Here is a 22731-nt window from a genome sequence, read left to right as displayed (position 1 = left end):
TTTTCCCCAAGGACTTCTTGGAAACCAAAAGGTTTTCTCAGTGTCCAGCCACTGAGCCAGAAGAATGATGATGTAGTGTAGAGGGAGACAGGAAAACAACGATTCTTGCGCAGGGAAGCTTTATTTGGGTATAACAGAGGATGTAGGGAATTTCAAGACCAGTGTATGTTGCAAGAGGTTTTCATTATTTACTAACAGTCCCCTTAGTGTGTCATTGCAGCCAGCCTTGAGGATTAAGGTATCAGCAGGTTTATGAAGAATTGCTTTTAAACAGTTCCCGAGAAGACTCTGGCACCACTGGTCTGGCTGTCACATACTGCTGTGCACAATGTGGGAGCTTGTGCCATTTATCACTTTCCCATCTTTGTGTGTGAGGCAGTATCAGGATCATAGGAATATCTGCAACCCACTTCTAATAGCCAGCTTGGGAACAGGAACATCAGCTCATGTGGCTGCTGGCTGCAGGCAGCAGTGTCTCTCAGCTTGCCTCTTCCACCAGGCCAGGAGGTGCTGATATGACTGGTGGGAGTCTGCACTGGGCAGTAAAGTTCAATTTGTAGTATGGTATCTTTGGGAGAATGTTTCTTCGAAGCATCTGAAGTGGAAAATAATTACACAACTTTTTAAAGCATTTTAATCTTTCATTATGAAGAAAACATGAATTTTCCCATAGTTTACATTTCAGAAGAAATATGGAGGAAATTTTTTCTGATATCTACACATAAACACATGCATACATGTTTCCATGACTGCAGTTCTCAATATGCTGGATCAGTTTCTCAGCTGTTACAAATAAATGCAGTTCCAATTTTTCAGTGTAAACAGTGACTCCATGGGGAACAAGACCAGACTAAGCCAACTGAGATTTGTTTCAAACATGTCCCAAAGCTCCACATGAAATGTATTAGATGTGGTGGATCTTGCCTTCATATTAAGTGTCAGGTAAACATTTTGAGTATGTAAGTGCATATTTCAACTCAAGTCCATTTGAAAAGTGTGCGCGCAGACTAAGTATTTCCTTCAAATACTCAAACCAGATGTATTTTCAGCTTCAAGTTCCACTGCAAACATTTCACACAGCTTAAATTCAAATCAGTTTGCAAATTCAGATGACATTAACCTGTAATTTCAGCAAAGCAAACTCCAGAAATTTTGCCTAGTCTTATTACATAGCCCTCTGAGTTTTATTTCTTAAAATATACAAAAAGACAACCCTCAGATTAGCATTTAACACAACACTCAAGTATGCTAATTGCGATTAAGACCCTAATTCCTCATGTGGAAATAAATCAAAGCACTCTTACAAAAGCCACAGTATGGATAAAGAAAAAAAATCAAAGATTTATCTTTCATCAGTTTGCTTTTAGATTATGTATGATTAGAAGGGCTTTGTGGGGCATGTTTGAAAGGTAATGAGAAGTAGCCTGATATGTACATCAGAGACTGTATTTTGTTTTGCTGGCCCAAAATAGGTAGTGCCTTATTTTCCTCCTCTGAATTAATTTTTTAGTATGTATATATTTATGGCACAAGAGTAAGCAGAAGAGATTTTTTATACAGCAGTGCTAAATGTTGTAGAGATGCACAGACAAGGTCTATCAATTTCTGGTTGTATGTTTCTCTGTATGACTATTTATTATAACAAATCAATAAGAATGAGGAAATGAAACAATGTGATTCCGCACTGTTAAACTTAGGTATTATTGAAAAATTCTGGAGTCTTATAGAGTGGGTGACATCATGTTGCACAGCTTGAGAAGTTACTGGACTCACATAAGAAAGTATCAGGATTTCTGAGAACACACTGATTTAGTCATTCAGAGAAATGGGAAGAAAAAGAAACAGGAAAATATCAAAAGTGAACATATTTATCAGACAAGATAGTAATGCTCTCTAATGGCACATTTCAGGTTTGAAACTCTAGAACTTTTTTGTTTTTCTTTCCTGTGACAGATAAAATAACACTAAAAACAAAAGTTTCTTCTCTGTTGGAAGCAGAACAGAGATTTTTGTTATTTTTAATGAATAATAGGGTATGATATTCTGATCGAGTAACAAAGTTCTGTAGTTAATTTTGTCACTATGCTATTATTAATACACAGTGTCAGACACATTTAAATAATCCATACTGAACATTCATGAGAACATTAATGAGAAACTCATTCAGCAACAGAAGTAAAAACAAATGGCCAAAGCAATGTCCATGTTGTAGTGCAGCCCAAGGAGGTTGATCCCTTAGGAAACAGTGGCTGTTGCAGACCAGTGCGGCATGTCCCTTTATCACCTTTAATGCTCAGAGAGGAGAATTTGTACCTTACATCTCCAGCAGAACACACTCGAAGAAGAAACTCTGGAATCTTCTACAACAAAGCTGGCCTCATCTACCTGTGTGGAAAAAAGATGAGGGAACAAACCACAAATAGCAGATATTATTGACTAAGTGTTCTCTGAGAAGATGCTGTATGGTGTTGAGTGCAATATTTACACACCTAGACGGGTTACACTGGGCTAAAATAGAATTGCTCATTCATAACCTGAAAAAGGTGACACAGGAACCTCTGATTGTGATATAGTGATCTATAAAGGTAAGTAAGGTCAGCTAAGCTGCAAGTAGGTATTTTATATTAATTATATCTACTAAAGCCTATGCCCCTACTGCCTGCTGACAGCATAATCCAGACAAGATTTCCCCTCAATCTCTGCCTCTCAGGTGGCTTTGGATAGCAGGCTGCCAGGAATGCCATGCAGTGTATCTGGAAGTTGTTATGGAAGAGCTCCATCCATTTGGAAGATCGGAATAAAGCAAAGTTGCACTGAAGCCACGCCAAAAGCTCTTTCCCAGCTCTTCTACACTTTTAGAGAACTTGCTATAAGTTAAAAGAGCATGAGAAGAAGAGTGTGGAATTGGGTTCAACAGCAGTTCAGATGTAGCAGCAATGATCTACGCGTCACCTAACTCACCCCTTCATTGCTGATATTAGCTTTCAGAAGGAGCGATGAAATACCCCAGGTTCCAAACACTGGAAAGCAGTATAAAACCCAATGCACTGTGAGAACCAAAGCACCCTCAAGGGGAGCAGCAGTTCTAAATGAGATTTTAATGTTAATAAGTGCTGAGTGACCTTTTCCATTAACTTGCTCATATGTCTCCAGCAGACAATGGAGTACCATTTGTGCACTAGCAACAGGTTAAGTATACAAACTCATCCTTTAGAAGAAGTTAACAGTTTAGTTAACTAGTTTAACCCCTAGTTAAAAATGCAATTGGTTTCCAGAAACACAATTTTGAACAATTTTTTTGAGATCTCTATCAGCCCAGATTTGAATGATAGCTGAGACTCCATCCTGTGGCTGAGAGGTTGTTTCCATTGGAATTATTCAGCAGTCTGTTAAGAGCTTCTAACAGTAATCTGGGACTTTGAAGACATGGGTTAAGTCTCCTGCTTTGTAACACAACCAGTGGAGTCTGATGAGGTGAACTTATCCAACTGGGCCTACATTTCCCCTACCTACAAAATGGCAGTATCATCCCTTAGTTTATGTATGTGTATTTTTTCCCATTTTTTTCCATCACTTGCTGCAGGAGATCCAGCTTCTTCCTGCATCGTCAAGAAATTTGTACCGGACAAAACTCAGTGTATACAACACCTCATTCAATACCAGTTGCCAGCCAGAGCCTCCTTCCTGGCTAACTCCAGCTGCTTCCATATATACCAGCTCAGTTCTGCAAGCCCTTTGGCAAAGAAGTCCTAAATTTAATATGTACTGCTTGGAGTCCAAGATGCATATTCAACTCAGCAGTCAACCTTTCCTCTGGGAATTCTGTCTTAATGAGTTAACTGAGAATGTTTTTAGTTGAAGTACAAGATTCCTACTGTAATGTCATTACCTTTTGAAGCTAACATAAGCAAGAGATCAACTTTAATATTACGTCTAAGTATAATCACTTATATCAACAGAAAACAAATTAATTTCATATTTATTGAGTCTGCAGACTGGGTAAGTTAGTTACAAACAGATAGGAAAACAGGGTTACAAACAGAATGAATGAAGTCTGCAGTGCCTATGAGGGGCTCTTTCATAATAAGCAGCCTCTCCTTCAAGCAGTTCTCATAATTTGGTGCAGGGCCACACATTAAAATGGATTTCACTGAATTAAATCATTAATGAGTCAGAGAAAAGCCTATTAGTCCTTGAGACTTTGAAAAGGATTAGGAATAAGGCTGGCCTGCATTTATTCTCCCAGCCAACTGAAGTCCTCTAAATTCATTGAAATAAAGCTTCTTGGAAATCAAAGCCAGGTGAGATCTGGACAATAACATAAGGAAAAGAAAAGGGAGGGGAGAATTCATTGTGGATTAGGCATTCCCCATTCTCTCGTTGCCTGACAATCCTGAGTGTGCTTTCACTTCTTTGTTTTTTCTTGTCTAGACGTTTTCATAGAAGTTTTCTTAGGATCATCATTTTATTCAAAGATAAATTGCTAACCTGAAAAGAGCTGAGTAGAGACCCTAACAGAGACCTATTTCATCCACTTCTTCACCTAACTCTAGGGAGCAGTCATAGCTGTACTCATCTCAGTGGATGCTAAAACATTTTAAGTATCTGTAATTCCATTCATTATGTGCCTTCAACTACCAAAATAATAACTTCCTTTATCTTTTAAATACTGTTTCTTATTTTCTCTGACCTGCACCATTAATAATTATGACTCCTCCCTTCTGTGAAAGCACTGCTGGAAAAGACAGAAACCTAATATTAGTCATCTAAGGTAAGTATGTACCACTTTCAACACAAAGTTAGGTCTTCAGATAGTACGGTGAGCAACTTTTTTATGTAAAATGGGACAGGAACCTATACCAGAGTCCATATAGAAACTGCGAATGCTGTAACTTGTGTAGTAAAATACCTAGTTTCTGGAAATGCTTGACTTTTTCACAGAGCTGTTGAGGTCAGCAGGGACCTCTGGAGATCATCTAGACCAACCTCCTCTGATCACAGCATGGCCTCCTACAACAGGTTGCCCAGGATTGTGTCCAATCAGGTTCTGAGCACATCTAACCATAGAGACCCTGCAACCTCTCTGGGCAGCCTGCACCGGTATTCAGTCATGCTCATAGTAAAAAAGTTTGTTCTTATGTTTAAACAGAATTTTGTATATTTAATTATCTATATCCTGAGATGAGAATCACATTACTCTGAATCTTGTCATTGTATATTCTAAAAAGTCTTCTTTTAAGGATGCAGTAAATATATAAGCTTGTTAAGGCACAGGTCACATCTGCAACGTAATGAAACAAGACAACTGAAATCTTAGGATTGCTAATGTTAGTGTACCAGATCTTTGAGAAATTGCTTCATGTTTTTAGTGGGTCAGCACAGGAACCACAGAAGACGAACTGATTTCGTCTGTGGTATAGAGCAGTCCTTAGTATAGGGAGGCTTTTATTTTGAGAGAGAAAAATAAACTGCTGACAGGAGCAAATCAGGTTGGTTACTGTCTAAATTTGCTAGTATACAAGAAAAACCATAAGGTCTTCAAGTTACGATTGTTCTTGTAAACCTTTGTAAAGTATAATGTGACAATCAGAAATGGTACAAATTAAATGCACTAGAAAACAATTATGTCACTTTATAAACATGCTTAGGATTCTTCATCTTATGTGATAAATCAGTTGTACCCCATAGTGAAAAAAAAAACCATCAAGAATCGACTTTTCTTTGGAAAACAACAATGAATTTCTCAAGGTTAGGTAAGAAATGGTAAATCACTGACTATTTATAAGAGACCTTGGATCTGAATGAAGAGTTAGCAGGAAAACAGTGTCCTAGAAAAAAACAGTTACATCAGTTCTGCCAAACAATTGCGCAAGTACTTCACCTTTCCCATATTGAGTCCATGGATAATCACCTCTTCCCTGACTTCACTATATAAAAGTGCCTACATGCTGTCTCACTATCTACAGACTGTCATAACCCATTACAGCAATACATCTGCACACTTAGAAGAAAGAGCTGGTGGCTTTTTGTCATCTTTCCATGACACAAAACCATCACTTAACTAACACGACTGTATATTTCTCATATTTTCCCTCTTAGAACACCATAAAAAAGAATGTAAAACAATCCAATGCCAGCAGAATTCTGCCTTCAATAATCCTTTGCTTTCCCATAATAGAGATGCACCTGAGTATAAAAAAACAAACCTTAACCACACTGAAATGCCTTGGGAGGAGCCCAGATGCTGCACAGTCGTTTAAAACCCCGTGACCTCTTCTGACTGCTCTGTTATCTCGGACACCCTTGCTATTTCAGATAATGTCTGTCTTTGTGATATCATACTCTGAAAAATTTTATGTGATTAGAAAATACATACCACCATGAACTTTACTGAAATCTAAGTAATTCATCATTATCATGTTATCATCAAGAATTTTATCTAAAAGCAGGAACTGTTTTTCTTTGCTTAATGTTCTCCCATTTCTTTCTCCTCACTGAGTCTCAGAATTTTTAAAGACATGTCACCCATTCTCCCACACCCCATCCCCACCTTTCTCTGCGTATGCAATCAAGAATGTTGCATTTTAATAGATCTCTTCAGTTTTATAAAAAGGATCTTATGTGCTTGACCTTACTCATAGCAGTTTGTTTCTCCTAAACTCCCCTTTCCTTTTGGTGCTGATGTCTTGCTGATGAAGCAATATTCCAAACTCAGTGCAATTTTCCAGACATTGCCATACTGAAGGCAAGCCAACATGAATGATAAATTCCTATTCTAAACACACAACAACAGTACTACTCAAAATCTCTGGCCATTTGTGCTGTTCTATCATGTAGAAACTTGTTTCAACACCCATTCCACTCTCCCTTACCTAGTAACTCCCCATCTGCACAGCTAGTTTACACACTTCTCCATTGTGATTGTTGACTATTCGGATTATTTTTTTCTAAAGCAGCTTTGCTTCCTTTTTCTGAGTTGAATATCTTGTACTCCAGTCCTCTATCATTGTCACCATATATTTTAAAAATCACCAGGATTCTTTCTGTGAATTCTATAGTCTTAGGGTCTGGTTCAATTCCATTTTCCCCCTTCTCTCATGCAATCATGCACAACCAACTGCCCCAATTGATTGCATGATCATTAATATGAGGGCTGCTCCTAAAGTAATGCCTCCTACTTTATTACATCAGAGGTGGATGTTGGTGGTATGGCAGTAGAGGTTGAACCTTCCTGACAATATTCCATTACCTGCTGTTGCCATGTGACAGCTGGCAGCAGAGGGGCAGTCTGACAGAGCAGCATCTGACATGAAAGTGCAAGTGAAGCAAAGGTGTGTCACTGAATTCCTCAGAGCAGAAAAAATTGCACCCAGTGACATTCTTCAATGTTTGCTGAATGTTGATGGAGACCAAACAGTAGATGTGAGCACAGTGAGGCAGTGGGTGGTGTGCTTCAGCAATGGTGACAGTGGGTCACCTCTGCTGGAGTGGATTTTGGGGAGCGCAGCGCACAGGCTCTTATTCATCGCTGGTGAAAATGCACAGCTAATGGTGGTCACTATGCTGAAGAATTGTGTTTTGTAGCTGAGAATTTGCTCAATCAAATAATGTTATTATGCTTCATATCTGTTTTATTTTCCATGCAAATAAATAGAAAGCATTACTTTCAGAGTGGCCTGTGTAATGCCTAGTGGTCTCCAAATAGATTTGATCATATTTTTGAAAACTTTTGTACACTCATAGATATTAAAGATATTAAGATATTTAAAAAAATCCTATATTTTTCTTAATTAAAAAGCATGCACCCTTTATAGCTATGTTATTACTAGTAACGTACACGTGTAGTACCAACTGTTATATGCATTATAAAAAAAAAAAAAGGCATTAAAAAAGGATAGAAAAGATGAAATAAAATGAACGCACTATTTACAAAATGACTTCATTTAGTAATGATGCAAACACTGTTTTCTCCCAACACACCAATGGATCGTCAAGAGCACACTCCACCTCAGAGACCACTTCTCTCACCCAGTCCAGGTTACATCTCCACATGTCTCCTGAGAATGGAGAAAACCATCCTCAGAGTCTCCTCTGTTTAAAGAATACTAAGAGATTGTGACAAACTGGGACAAAAGACCATAGTTTAACCTAGCCTCATCTACCTAGTAATACTGTAGTATTGCTGTTTCTTTCTCTTGTCCTTATATTTTCCCTCTTCTACACAACCGACAAGAGGTCTTTCTTTTTCCTCATATCAACTTGAGATGCCAAATCTCAATTCTTCTTTTCTTATTTTTAGCATGTGATAGCCTTGATTATTTATAAATGAAGAAACAATGGTTAGGTAAAGATGAACCATAACTAACAGAAGAAATGAGGTTCTGTGTTCAGGACAATTCTCTTATAATCTTGTTCCCTTCCAATGAGCACATAATCATTCAAACTCCGATATATAAGACACTTAGGCATATTTGAGGTTTTTTAGTATCAGATTCATTTTCAGATAGGTTCCTTTTTTGCAAAGATTTGTTCTATATATTTTTTAGTCGGAGGCCAGAACTTTTAAAGAAGGATGACTACAGAATAACTGAACTGGAAATATGATCTGCATTGTATCTAAAAACATTACAAAATGCTGTGGTGCAGATTCCAGACATGCCACCAATTTAAGCATTTTGTTGGATTGTAGACTGTATTTCATTTTCAGAGTCAAGGCTAATTTTGAATGACATGCTGTTCACAGTTCATTATCAGAATCATACCAGAACTTAGAGCTAAGTCTCTGCTGCTTTTTACTTGACCCCTAACTCTCCCGATTCTTGGTGTTTGGTAGGAAACACACATTATAGCTACGAAATGCAACTGGCTTCCAGGAAGGGGACAGATGCCCTGCTAAGTGTATTTAATAAATACTATTGTAGAAGTATATTTCATTTTGGTTTAACTGCTAACTTTTGACTCTTACAATTGTTAAGGTATAGTTAAATTTGCATAGGTATAACTTCTATACCAAAACAAACAAACAAACAAACCCAAAAAACCAACTCAAACAAAAAATATCCCAAAAAATCAACTAATAGACAGAGGGTCTATGAAAAACCATCACTCACATGACAAACAAATAAATAAACAAGAAATCACTAACCCCCCCCNTCGAAAACTACAAATGCTCTCATTATAGTGGTACTAAATGCATCTAATTTATTTCAGTACTTGTCAGACATTCATAATTTTTTCTGGTGTTTTCAATGTAAAACTGAAAGGAGACAAAATATATTCACCTGATCTTCATGAGACTTTCCTTTAATAGATCAAAAGCCTTGCTCAAGCTATTTGTCTTTTTTAGTTTGGCTGCCATTGCAAATGTCCTTCTGTGCCCCCAGCAGCCTTCAACTTCTTTTTCTGGGTTAGATAAATATTGCACTTGAAGCTGTCCCATAAAGTTATATGCTTTTTGTGTGTTTCCCTTTTATTTCATACTGTACTTATGATAGTAAGAAACTCATTCCTGTGGGTTCACTGCAGGACATACATACAGAGAAGACCAGAAAATTACATTTCGGGCTATTGTCAGGCAGCAGACAAGCAGGTTTGCTTCTAGGATAGGAGCTGTTTTGCAAAGAACAGAGCCATTCAGCTCAGAGCTTGAGTGTTACACATAAACAGGGATGATGATGGCCCCTGTAAAGCTAAAAACTTGCTAAATTCACTGAATTTCAACTCTTTGTTGAGATCCCTTTGCAGTTCTTCATGGAATTATGCAGCTAAAACTCAGTTCCGTTTCACAACCTTGACAAGCTTCTGGTTTTTATTAGTGAGTCAAGCAAAGTATACATCTCTAACTAGGATATGGAAACAAACCTAGAGCCTATTTTAGTTTGAAAATCAATAGAAATATAATGCTAGCATAGATAGACCCCAAAATCTTTATGAGTATTAATGCCTGAATTAGTAAGAGTCCCCCAGCTGTACAGATATCAGGTTGAATTTCCAGGACATAAACTGTAAGAGCAGAGCTCACCTGATTTTTATTGAGACCAAAAATGCAGGGTGTCCGGCTGCTGATTTGATGAGGACACTTTTCAGAGCAGCTTCACCATCTAAGCAATAGAATGGGATAAAAATACCGGGACAAAAAAAATAACATGGAACGTTTGTATTAGGTTTTGATGAATGCCTTCTGTGCCACCACCACTCTTCAGGCACATTCTAGCAACATCAGCACCTGATCAACAGCCAACAAAAGCTTTGTTCTGTTACCAGTTACACTGGACCCAGTACAGCTTAGTGTCCTGCTAGCACACTTAAAGCCTCACCAAAAGTACGTTCCCTGACTGGGCTGTCATAAGCAATGATAACATACCTTAGAAAATATACACCATAAGAAAAACTCCAAGTTTCACAGCAACAATACTTCTCTCTTCTTCTTCATTTTTTAAATAAACGTTCTGTTTTCTTTAGATCATCAGATCCATTCTAGTGAGTGAGATTTCTTTCTGTTACACCCAAGTCGAGAACAATTCTGCCTGTAATCATATAATGGTGTTTTATTATACTTGAATATGTTTCTCTAGCCAAAACAAATAATAACGATGTCCCAGAGACATTCTGTAAGAAGAAGGGTTAACCTGAACACAATTTCCCCCTCATACCAGAAAACACTCCTTCACCTCAAAATTCAAAATTTGAAATCTTAAGAAGAACTGATTGCAGGATTTCTTTTAAACGTAAGGCATCAAGACATTTACAGTCACAAGCAATAAACAATTTTCCATCCACAGTAGGGAAAGCTCTCAGTTTATTTTTCTTTCTGTAGGTAGTTTCATAATTATGGGACCCCTGCTTATGATTTAATGTGACATTTTTCAAGTGTTTTACAGAGAATTTAATTTGCATGCTGGAGAATATTTGTAAAGATCATGGAAGCACAAAATATCAGATCAGTGCATTATTAAGAGATGATGTGAAGGTCAAAACCCTTCAGTACCCTTTGGATCAAACAACCGTGAGAGCATTTTCCTCACCTGAAAGCAAAAACATCTTGTGACCATGATCAGATTTACTCAGAGTGCCATAGCAAAATCCAAAAGCACAATTGTGGAGTACATTCATCCCACCTTACAATCTTGAGAAATAGCCACTACAGTCACTATGAGTGTATGCACAGATGAAGTTTTAGGGTAACCTGAGTAATGAGACAGTACATTCACACAGGGAGTACCTAGGATGTGGGTAGGAAACAACGCTATTTCTTTCCAGAAAAATCAATGGGAATTTTGCCACTGACTTCAGCAGAAGCAGGATTTCTTTGAAAGCTCCTAACTACATGCCTATCAGAGTGCAGCCTCATGGCTGCAGTTGACAGAATGCTGAGCACATAGACAGGTGCTGGGCAGGACCGTTCTGCTGCTGGCAACAGATCCCTGGGGTACCACCCACTGGCTGCTCCACTGAGTACCTCCAGAGCTGCTGTCTGCAGGCCATACAAGGAATTCCTTGTTCCTTTCACTAACATTTCTTAAAATTACTTCAACTGAAAATAAATGTATTGAGAAGATTGCTAATTTCTCTAATGCATCTACTAGCAGAACATCACTGTGTGCTTGAGTACACAACTCACAACATCTCAAGCTCTGCAGTAATGAACACAAACACAGAGCTTATCATGGAGAAACAGCACTGGCAAATCACAAATAGATCTATCTAAACTCATGCATCAGTCTTGATCATGGTATAAATATTCGGAGCATGAACCTGTCACCACAGTTTCCCAGCGACTCTTCTTTTTTCCTTGGGCTGAACCACAATTCTGTCACTGAATAGCTCTGACCTTTGGGATATTAAAAATTCACATAAATATTTTTATAATGTGGGACACTAATTTTTCCTGAGCTGCAAATTCATGTTTGGGAAATTAGCTATATTCTGAATACCTGCCAGTGCCCAATTTCCTTTCTTCCTATGAATGAATATTTAGATTGTCCTAAGGCAACCCTTGGACTGTGGCGTGCTGCTCTGTTATCTGTTTCTAAATGAAAGCTTCTATCTAGGGAGAACAGTGGAGAAAAAGGTTTCCCATCAGGACAAATATGAGCTTTTACTAGTAATAAATGCTTGCTTATATGGCTTGTACTTCATAAGCCATGAGTTATCTGTAGGACAATGGGCAGAGGTGGGAGGAAGCAAGTTCTGAATATAAATGAAAATTTCATATACAAAAAGCATTAGTGAAATAAGTCTACATTCTGAAAATGGAATTAGTTTGGACATAACTGCCCAAGAATAACTCCTTCCTATTTTCTGTTAAATGTGCTTTTGAGAGGTAATACCTACCCACCTGTATAAGCTAGCAAAACGTGGAATGCTTTTATCACTGTACCCAGGAAGTTGAAAAAATGCATCTTGTACTAAAGAAGTAGATATCAATCCAAATACTTCATCCTTGCCTGAGTTGTGAGTGGGAGTCATCAGTTTCTGTGAAACATTTTTAGAGTGTTTTTAAGAGTTTTACCTAAACACCAAAAAGCAATTATGCTCTTTGAAAAACAAAGAAAACACCATCATGGGATAAGAACAGAAAGCAAATGAAGGGGTAAAGAAGGGCAGTCTCAAATAACAAATCCTCTGGCAGTTCAAAGGAGATTAGGGACATTGCTTCCAGGGAAATTATGCTGTATACACTTTTTGCAAACGCAGCCATGCATACTTCATTATTCTTTTTGCTTTTAATTCATTAGACTATAGGAACTTAACCTATCTTCAGTTTTCTTGACAGGTAAGTGGATATTTATTGCTGTTTTGAAAGTTGTTCCCGCTACTAAAAATGTTTTTTCTAAATTAAGATATTTTATTAAGTAACTAAGCTCTTAGATGCATATTGAAAGAAGGGGTATAGCTAATGTTGAAGTGATGCTCTAAGTATCAGCTCCAGAAGTTCGGAGGGATGATACTTCTGCTGCTCCAGAAACATTGGGTTGGGTTAGCATCTTTCCAAATGTTCCAGATTTAAGCTTCATACATCATCATCAGGAAGGAAGCGTGACAAGCTAAAATCCTCAGGTTTTCCTGGTGAGGGAAGATTCCAGCCTTTCTTCTATGAGGTGCAAGACACAGGGAGAAACTTTCTGGCCCTGTGCTTCATTTCTCAGGCTTACAGAACCCTGACACAGAAGAATCTCTGTCATTCTCCAGAATATTAATGATGTCCTTTGCATCTGAGGCAAGCCATTGATTTGTGTTCACGTAAATATTGCAGTATCCACATGCAATACTCAGAAATAACAGAAAATTATGAATGACTTACCCTTCAAATTGAGCTTAGCTTCTCTAGGTTAGATTCCAAATACACCCGAGAAAAACTGCAGTTTGCCGAATTATGTAAACCATACTGCGAAAATCCTTAGCCTTGCTAGATCCCTTAATTTAAAATATCAAATGACTACTTGTGCCCTCCTGATTTCCATTTGAACTTTGTAATTAACCTCCTTATTTTTTTTTAAATTGTTCTTACTAGAGTGAATATTAAAAGCTGAATCCTAAAAAAAACTAATGAATGTCTCAGACAAGGGAAATCTAGTGCTCTCTAGAGATATGTAGGCACTTCAGCCCATCAGACCCACATCTCCCTTCTAATGAACATTTGCATCCTTCTAAATGTCACTCTTGGCATAACCAGAAAAAAATGTCCCAGAAGATAATGTGCCTTGTGGACATCAGGCAATAAAAAACATCATTAGGTACAGTGGGAAATCAGTATTCAGAACACCATGGAAGCACTTCATGTACTTCTTTCGTGAAACAGTTACCAAGAATCTCCAAAGAGAGCAACTGTTGAGAGTACAATGACAGAATATTTTCTTTAATAGCTTGCTTAAAAAGAAAAAGGAAAAAGGGCTGAGCAGCACCAAATTCTGCTTTTTAATCTCTGATTTGAGTGTATTATCAAGCAATTTTTTTTTTTTTTTGGTCTCTGTTGCCTTAGAAAGAAGTAATTACTACAGAAAGTTGGATTCAGAATTATAATAAAGATTAGAGAGATGGATATTCATTAGAAAACAAGAAGCACCACCTAAATGCTCAGTAGCATTCCTAACATTGTCACAGACAAGCTGTATGCTGCATTTGGTGGTGCTGCTGCTGTTAGAAATAGGTCTCCCCTCTCAAATACAGCTATGACTTGAGGCAGCTTTGACTATATGCTTAGAGAGCAGTCTCAGAATTGAACAGTTCTGCATATCTCTCAATGAGAAACAAAAGTAGATTTTTTGTGTCTGCTTCCAAATCCAATGGCATTCTAATGAGAGGCATGTCAGAATAGCTGATTAGGATAAAGACCCATAAATCATGACTAACCTGGTTGAATCAGCTCTTCCCCTCACGTTTGCACAAACACAGAATTTTATATGCTTCTCAGAGAGCCAGCCCAGGAGGCATATCATATCAGCTTTATAAATCCATGCTGAAACATGAGACAGAATAATGACAGTAGGATGATTATCACTGTAACATTAGAAATGCAACCTTCCCTCCCTCCTCATGGTAAGAGAAATGGTTATCTTTCTGTTATGTTTGTCTAAGATTTTTAGCCATACGCCTGATAACATACCACTTGGCAAGAACTCAGTGAATGAGCAGATCAAGTAACTATGTCTTTAATGAGAAAATTATAGCTGTGGAATGTTTTTTTTTGCCATTTTGAAACAGATCTACCTTTAATTAATTGTCAATACTTGCAGCTTGTGGATAAGAGAACGCTATGAGATATTCAAGATCTGATGAGATGAATCCCCAGGTGCTAAAGGTGCTGGATGACATCACTGTGAGGTCACTTCCAATTGTTTTAAAAGGTCATAATCAGGGAAGGCTCCTGAGGACCGGAAGAAATCAAATGTCACTTCTATCTTCAATAAGGGCAAGGAGAAAGATCTGGGGAACTGTAGGGTTGTCAACCTCCAGGTTAAGAGCAAGGTGAATTGTGGTAGTCAGCATGGAGAGGAAATCATAATATTTAATTTACGTGATAACCATCTACAATGAGATGATTGGCTCAGAAGCTGAGAAAATGTCACAAAATGGAACAGACGTCCTGCACCTAGAGGGGAATAATCTAATCACCAGCACCAGTGTGGGCTGACCAGCTGGTGGGTAGTTTTGCAGAGAAGGTCCTTGTGGACACCAAGATGAACATGAACCAGAAACGTTCCCTTGTAACAAAGGCAGCCAGCAGCGTCTGGGGCTGGATTAGGTAGAGTGCTGCCATCAGGTTACCTTCCACTCCACTCTTTTCTGCTGAAGGCGTATCTGTAGCATTGCATCTAGTTCTGAGCTCCCCAGAACAAAAAGGACATTAAATTAAAGAATTGAGTCCAGTGAAGGGCCATGAAGATGATTAAGGTCTAGAAATACCTGCCATATGAAGAGAAGGCTCAAGGCAGAACTTATCAGTGCATATAAATATCTGATGAGAACACATAAAGAAGATAGAGCCAGACAACAGGCAAGAGACAATGGTACAAACTCCAATATGAGAAATTCCATTTTAGCACAAGATTTTTTTTTTAACTGCATAGGTAGCTAAAAACTCTAGCAAGTTTTCCAGAGGGGGTGAGGGGTCTGCATCCATGGAGATGTTCAAAACTGGATGGCACACAGTCCTGATCAACTTGCTGAGGCTGACCCAGCTTTGAGCAGTGGAATTGGAGTAAGAAAGCTCCAGAGGTGCCTTCCAACCTCAGCTAGGCTGCAACTATGCACTTAGCAGACAGTGTGAGATTGATGAACTAGAGAAACAGGACGATAAAGGACAGACTCTGTGAACCTGACTCTGTGCATAATTCCACTGTAATCAATGAGGATACTTAAAATCAGTGGTGCTGCTCATGATAAATGAGAGTGGCTTTATTTTTTCAAGAATTATATTCAAGCATCCTTAAGATTTGTAAAGCCACCAGCAGCAGAAAGTACTTAAAAGCAATGTGTTTGGTTTTTTGTTTTGTTGTTTGTTTGTTTTTTAAATGACATTGGTGCTGTTCAGCAAATTCACTCTTCCAGATATGTTGTCCCAAAAAGATGGCATGTTGCGAATCATGGAACTGCATTTGATCTCCGATAATAACTGTTGGGCAAGGATGTTTAGACTCTAACAATCTGTCTCCCTCTCACTCCAGTAGTCGTTAGAATGAAAGCAACAGATGATGAACATTTGCTGATAAACTCTCAGAAAGACTTTTGTTTCTCATTTGCTGTACTTTATACGAAAGGTGTAGTTTTCCTCAAAAGGCAGGCAACACATAAAACTTCAATAAGGAGAATCAAATAGCCACCCCTTTGTGTCCATGCCTGAACTGTTAAATTAAAAGAAAAGCAAGATATCCTATTTCTTTCAGGATGTCGTAGAAATGAAAAGATAAAAAAGGAAATACTCTGGCAAACAAACAAGAGAAAGCACATTTTGTTTAGCACTGGTTGTAGCAGAACAGCCAGATCTACAAGAAAATATAACTGAAACCTCACAATTAAATGTAGGTGCCTTCAGAGTAATCATAACAATGATACAGCAATGGCAAAAAAAAGTCCAGAGAAGAGCTCTTTAGCCATAAGGATGCAATCCAAAATAAAAATAAATTAATTCTAATTTATGTTTGCTTTAATGACCTCTTTTACCCAGAGACAATCACTGATGATTATGACATTAAAGCACCAATGATCATGATACTAATGAAAATATCCCAAAGTGACAATATGGATGGGAGATAAATTCCTTCAGTATCCGCCTGTGTCAACAGCATGAATGGGCCAGATTCCTTAGAGCAGTAGTCTGGTCTGTTACTGTGCACTCCATCTCAGTGAAAACTGTTGCCCTTAACAGCCAGGTAGGCTCTGAGCAAAGCTAAGAGGACTCCATCTAGCCTTTCTAAAGTCAGTAGCAAAATCTGTGTCAACTTCAGAGGCAAAAGGCACTAGCCACAAAATACAGTGAAATGCAAGTCTTCAAGGAGCTCTTAGCAGACCTTTCCACTCCATTTGCCCTCGTTTAAAAATCAGGGAAACATTATAAACTAAGATGCTCAAGATGCTGGTAAATTCTGAGTCAATGGGTAAAATAAAAAGGTTCTATTCTTAAAAAATACTACCACAACAGCTTCTGAATATATGTGGTCTAGAATAGAGATGCCACTGGAAGACAGTGGCTCCAAAAATGTAACAGCTTACTAGAAGACAAAGCATCTAAAAGAGGGATATTTAATCCCAGTGAATTAAAACAGATATTTTAAATACATTCTCTCCCCATTTTATCAAGAGCATCCGTAGATGATGTAGTTACTATATAAACCCCCAAACACAGAAGAAAAGAAAAAAAGAAGAAGAAAACTAACACCAGTCAGATTTCAGTGAAAAAGGAATGTAGGTCTAACTCAAATTGCTGCCCAGTATTACTTTTGGCCTCTTCAGAGCTTGGACAAACTGTCATCCTGCAGCATCTACTTTTCTCTGACTCCTTATCTGAGGCCAGCAGTGTGCCCTTCATCTAGCCCTCATGCCTGCTGCCCTGAGCAACGTCTCTGGGCCACAAACAGCCTCCAAAGACAGACAAGCAGAGCGCAAGCAGAGCGCAAGCAGAGCGCAAGCAGAGCGCAAGCAGAGCGCAAGCAGAGCGCAAGCAGAGCGCAAGCAGAGCGCAAGCAGNGCAGAGCGCAAGCAGAGCGCAAGCAGAGCGCAAGCAGAGCGCAAGCAGAGCGCAAGCAGAGCGCAAGCAGAGCGCAAGCAGAGCGCAAGCAGAGCAGCACTCTCATCTCCCCTGCAGCTTCCAGACATCACTGCAGAAATCATTGAGTGTTTGCACAAATGCTCTCAGCTGTGGAACATCACCGCTTGAGTGGTCAAGAACCACACCTGACTTCTCTATGCCTCACGCTTGCTATTAAATGTGCTGGTTTTGTTGTTGGCTAGAAAATATTACAGCACAGCTATGTAACTGAAGACTACCATGTATTAAATTCATGTGGATTAAGTAATATGTGGATTCCACAAGACCATTTAAGAAGCTACAAGAAGTGTTCTCCAGACTAATAACTACACATAAAGAGAGCTCAGGAGACATTTGTGTATACTGAGTGCAAATAAAGCACAGAACGGGCAACCACATGCAGGCATCTGAAGCATGAGTATCTCCTTTGCACTAAAACCGACACTTAGCTGTATAGGTCATTAAAAGATAGAGAAACTGTAGTTAAAACAGCTTTTTACATCCTAGAAAGAAGACAGCTAATACAACCCATATCTCAGCTTTCAGCTGGTGCACTGCATTACTATTTATTTTTTTAAACACAGCTCATTCCCAGAAACTTCAAAGTTGCAGATACTCATATACGTGATTTCAAAATACTTCTTTTTTCAAGCACTTTTTATGGAAAGAGAGTCTTCTGTGAAGAGGAGCTATCAGAATAGAGCAGTTGAGAGAAGCTGGTGGCTTACCCTCCACTGAGAGGAGATGGAGCAATGATAGATAATCATCTTGTGTGTTAGGAAAAAAGATATAACAACATAAGGTTGTTTATTTACACTACAAAATTTAACTGCAGGAGATTAGGTGTAATTTCTTACCCCAACAAATGCTTTAGTCCACAACTCTGATTTGCTGGCATGATATCAGATAGGATTTATTTTCTTGAGATTCTGAGAAAAATGAATTTTGGGTGGGTATAATACATTCTCATTCTTTGACTTGTGATCTTGTTGACTATTATTAATTAGATTCGTGTATCAGAGATATGCTCTTGCCTATTTCAAAAATAACTCATTTCATAAGCAGTCAATGTAGAATGTGCAGAGCTAAACATTTTGGACCACTTTGTAGGTTTTGACATTAATAATCTGCTATTGCTCTGTTCCAGATAAGATTGCTCATCAGCAAATACATTTAGAAACTAAATGACATGAAGGGTCATAAACTGCCTCAGTTTGCTCATTATATATTTTTCTAAAGTCAGGAAATTCCTTCTGCAAAGACTTCTACATGAAGCTGTTCCCCTATCATCACTCTGCTCTCCAGTTAGTATGGAATTGTATAGAGAAATTTCCCCACAACAGAAAGCCAGTTAAAGCACTGAACCAGTACCAGCACATACAGCCAGCTAGATCCTCAGTCTTCACATCCCTTCACTGAATAAACATAGCCATTATTTTTCTCTTGGTTGCATCATAGCTTGTTTAGATCACCCAGTATCTACCAAGTGCCAAAGGATCACAGGTACAAACATACACAGGGTTAATGAAATAGTCAGTCAAGAGTGGAGAGCAACGTATAAAATAAGGAACCTGAATACACAGCCATAGTTATTCCAGAAAAGCATTAAAGATGGTTACCTGAAAACTAAGCAGGAAAATGTGACCGTTCCGAAGTAGATATATATATGTGTGTCATTATCCAAAGCATGTTAATCAGACTTAGCTTTGGCTACCCAGTGGATATTGCATGTTTTCCACCTCTTTTCACATTCTGAAAACATTGGATGAGTATCTACTATTTAAGGTTTTTTTGTACCTTTACTTCCAGGGCACAGCTTAGTGCCTGAAATGTACATTTGCTACGCTATACTTCCTATAAGAAACCTTGTGCTCTACACTAGTCACTTATTTGTTTTCCTTACAATTTAAACATTGTTTGACTCTATCACCTGGTATTTCACAGGGGACAGCATTAGGCCAGCATGCTTTATCTCAAAGAATTTCACGGTACACTGGCATATTTCTGGTTGAAGGTGTTAGATATCCATTTAATAAATATTTTAGGAACCCAGGAAGAGTACCACTGCTGTTTTAGAGTCTGGTATTTTCTTTTCTTAACACACCGTTAGGAAACCACAACATCCATTCCTTTCAACCAGCCTTCTCCAGGCGTAGAAGAACCCCAATGGCACTGAAATTTCAATTTCAGCAGACATGGGGAGTGTACCTGAGGGACTAAAAAGTGCTGAGGGCAGCAGAGCAAATTTATCATCAAAAGCACTTTTAGCATGTGATGCCAGGAAAATTTTGTGTTAGCCACATGGCTGCCGGAGCAATGCAGCTTGCTTTATTAACAGCATGCAGACAAGAATCAGCATGTCAGCTTTTTTGTTTCTTTTTTTACTCCCCAGCCTGCTGGGGAGCCTTTAAATCGATCTGCAAGTGAGGTTCCCTTGGTGACGAAACTCAAGAAATAAACTGTATCATTTACAGTATCGTAGTACAGTAGAGCTTAAGCAAAGAAAGAGAAGACATCCTTATTCTGACTTAAAATCACAGTATCTCATGTTGACCAAAACCTCCAAATTGATACAAGAGAATAGTAGTGATATTAGCAAATGCCACAGAAGTCACCCAAGGCTAGAAACAGGTGGCACCAAGTCCTTCAAGGCAATGTCTATGTTGCAAGCTTGCTCATTTACAGACTACAACAACAAATGTGCCTGAACAAGTTATCTACCAAAATTAGTTTGCCTAAACTGCAGCCACTGGGAATTACTTCTGTAACAAATTATTTGTCATGATCTCTAAATAGAGCTATGCTGTCATCATAGTATTATATAGTAAAGTTTATCATCAAATTCAGTCAAGTTATGCACAGGGCTATACTTACACATACCTCTTTGTTTGTTTGTCATGCATGAAAAAACCTTAGGTGAATTTAATCTGTTGCATATGTTTCAACAAAGCCAGCTTAATACTCTAATTAGTACTGTGAGAACTGCCAGAGTTTGTGGTAAGATTGACTGCTTACACCAATTACCAATTTCCCCCTGTGAAAACTAGCGCCAATTCCTACAAGAATTGCTTCACTGGCAGCAAAAATATCCCCATACCCTGTGCAGATGTCTCTGAACAGTTCATGATCTGTGATATTGCTGCCTCAAGATTCAACACAGTTTTCATATGGAATGTAATCAAGTTCTTTCTTCTGAAAATAAAAAAAACCAAAAAACACAAAACAAACTCATAAATCCACCATTCAATACACAGATGAAATAACACCTCTGTTACTTGTATCAAGAGAGAGTTTTCGCATGTAAGGGAATGTATTCACAACTTCAATTTCTCTACACAGAAAATGTGTACTTTGGTGATAAATCCAGTGTTTGAACTCAGCCCATATATTGTCTCACTGATGTTTCACAGGTCAGCACAGCAAAAAAATGTATGGCTACTTTGATCCTAGAGAAAACATGTCAGAGCTGAAAAGGAAGCCTTGATAAGTGTGAGCCTAAAGAGACCCAGTGATTTAAATTTGAAACAGGAACAGCTAGTCTTGCAAAACTGACACAGTGTTAGAAGTGGATCTATATTTCACTTTAAGAAAGAGCCTTTGTGTTTGGGATGAGGGCCACCACTCATGAATATGGAGGTGGACTGTCCTTTCCCCTTATTCTCCTTCCCACAAATTAGTCTCTTTTGCAGTGATACAGCTCTTTCTGCAGTATAAAACCAGAATAATATACAACAAAATGGAGCTGTATGCAAACTACTGCTGTTTGTTTCACAAAGAACAACGCTATTTGAGTTTGACTATACAAAGGTAAAAGACAGCCAACTCTGAAGTAAAGCTTTGTGACTGAAATCTGAAGTCATCTCTACAGAATGTGTAGTTGCTACTTACAAACCTGTGGGACTTCAAGTACTACACAGAGAGAATGGTTTTATACAACAAAGGCAACTTACGCACAATGAATTCAACATTTCCTAAAGTACTGCTAAGCACTTCTAGCTGGGAACCCCTGCAAAAGACCTCAGACAGGATTGTAATTAATTTTGTACTAATTTAAGTACTCCAGAAAGGAGTAATTTGTACAAAGTCCACTCTGATTCATTAGGAAATCAAACCCATGAAAAAAAAAAACATATATAGAGAGTACATACCAAATACATACTCCTTTATTTCAGAAGAGCATCATGTTACCATATAATTTCTGATTTTTCTTTGAGATTATGTCATTGGACAAACTTACAAAATAATTTATTGCCTTAAAGATCTTTCCAAACTGGAAAAAGGCATTGCAAAGCAGGATTTTCATCACAAAATGGTCAATACATTAGGTACTACTGTTTCTTTAGGAATATGCAAACAGAAACGTCACTGCGCTGTCCCTTAGGGCTACCAAGGCCACATTCCTATGTAGCAAGTCACAGAACGCAGATGCCCTTCCTGTGTCAGAATCACACATGGCTTACAGCCCACTAAGATATTCTTTCCCTTCCCACAAACAATCCAAGGACATTAGAAAGTATAGCTTCCAAGTAAGGTTTATTTGTCAATAAAATTAAGAGGATAATTAGAGAAGCATAATATTTTATTAATGAAAGATACTACTAAAAAGCAGCAAATGGTCATGGATGCTATGCATGGTGGGAAGACTTTTCTCCCTTCATAAATCTCTCTCCCACTGGAGAAAGACTGTAATCCAGACTGCTAAAAAACTTGAGCAATATGACACTGTTTCCTCTATCGATCCACAGGAACAAGCATTAATCTAACTCACAATATGTCTTACTGTGGCCACATACATGATAACACTTTTAAGCCACGCATATTTCTAGAGAGCTGAATGTTATGTTAAATTCTGGAAGCATTAGTTCTACTCCTAATTTTGACAAAACCCAAGGTCTCATTAGCATTTGCCAGAGTCCTATCCAGACAAGCACAATGTACTGTTACAAGCTTAGTTTAAGAAATGCAAAGACAGTATAGAATTGGAC

The 22731-nt window shown here is 38.3% G+C and overlaps 2 long non-coding RNA genes across 3 annotated transcripts in view; both read right to left on the bottom strand.

Annotated features, from left to right (window-relative positions):
* LOC110399267 overlaps nt 1-22731 on the bottom strand; it is a 248452-nt gene that overhangs the window by 129023 nt on the left and 96698 nt on the right. The gene's annotated exons all lie outside the window — the stretch shown is intronic.
* On the bottom strand, nt 617-11927 carry LOC110399268. The gene is made up of 4 exons (XR_002439061.1): nt 11222-11927; nt 10364-10526; nt 10022-10100; nt 617-2385 (listed from the first exon to the last, which is right to left on the bottom strand). It is a non-coding gene; the product is annotated as an uncharacterized LOC110399268 (long non-coding RNA).

The sequence above is a fragment of the Numida meleagris genome, chromosome 5 (genome assembly GCF_002078875.1).
Source record: "Numida meleagris isolate 19003 breed g44 Domestic line chromosome 5, NumMel1.0, whole genome shotgun sequence".
NCBI lineage: Eukaryota > Metazoa > Chordata > Aves > Galliformes > Numididae > Numida > Numida meleagris.
Note: the sequence above shows the minus strand (reverse complement) of the source record. Positions and strands in the feature narration are given on the sequence as shown.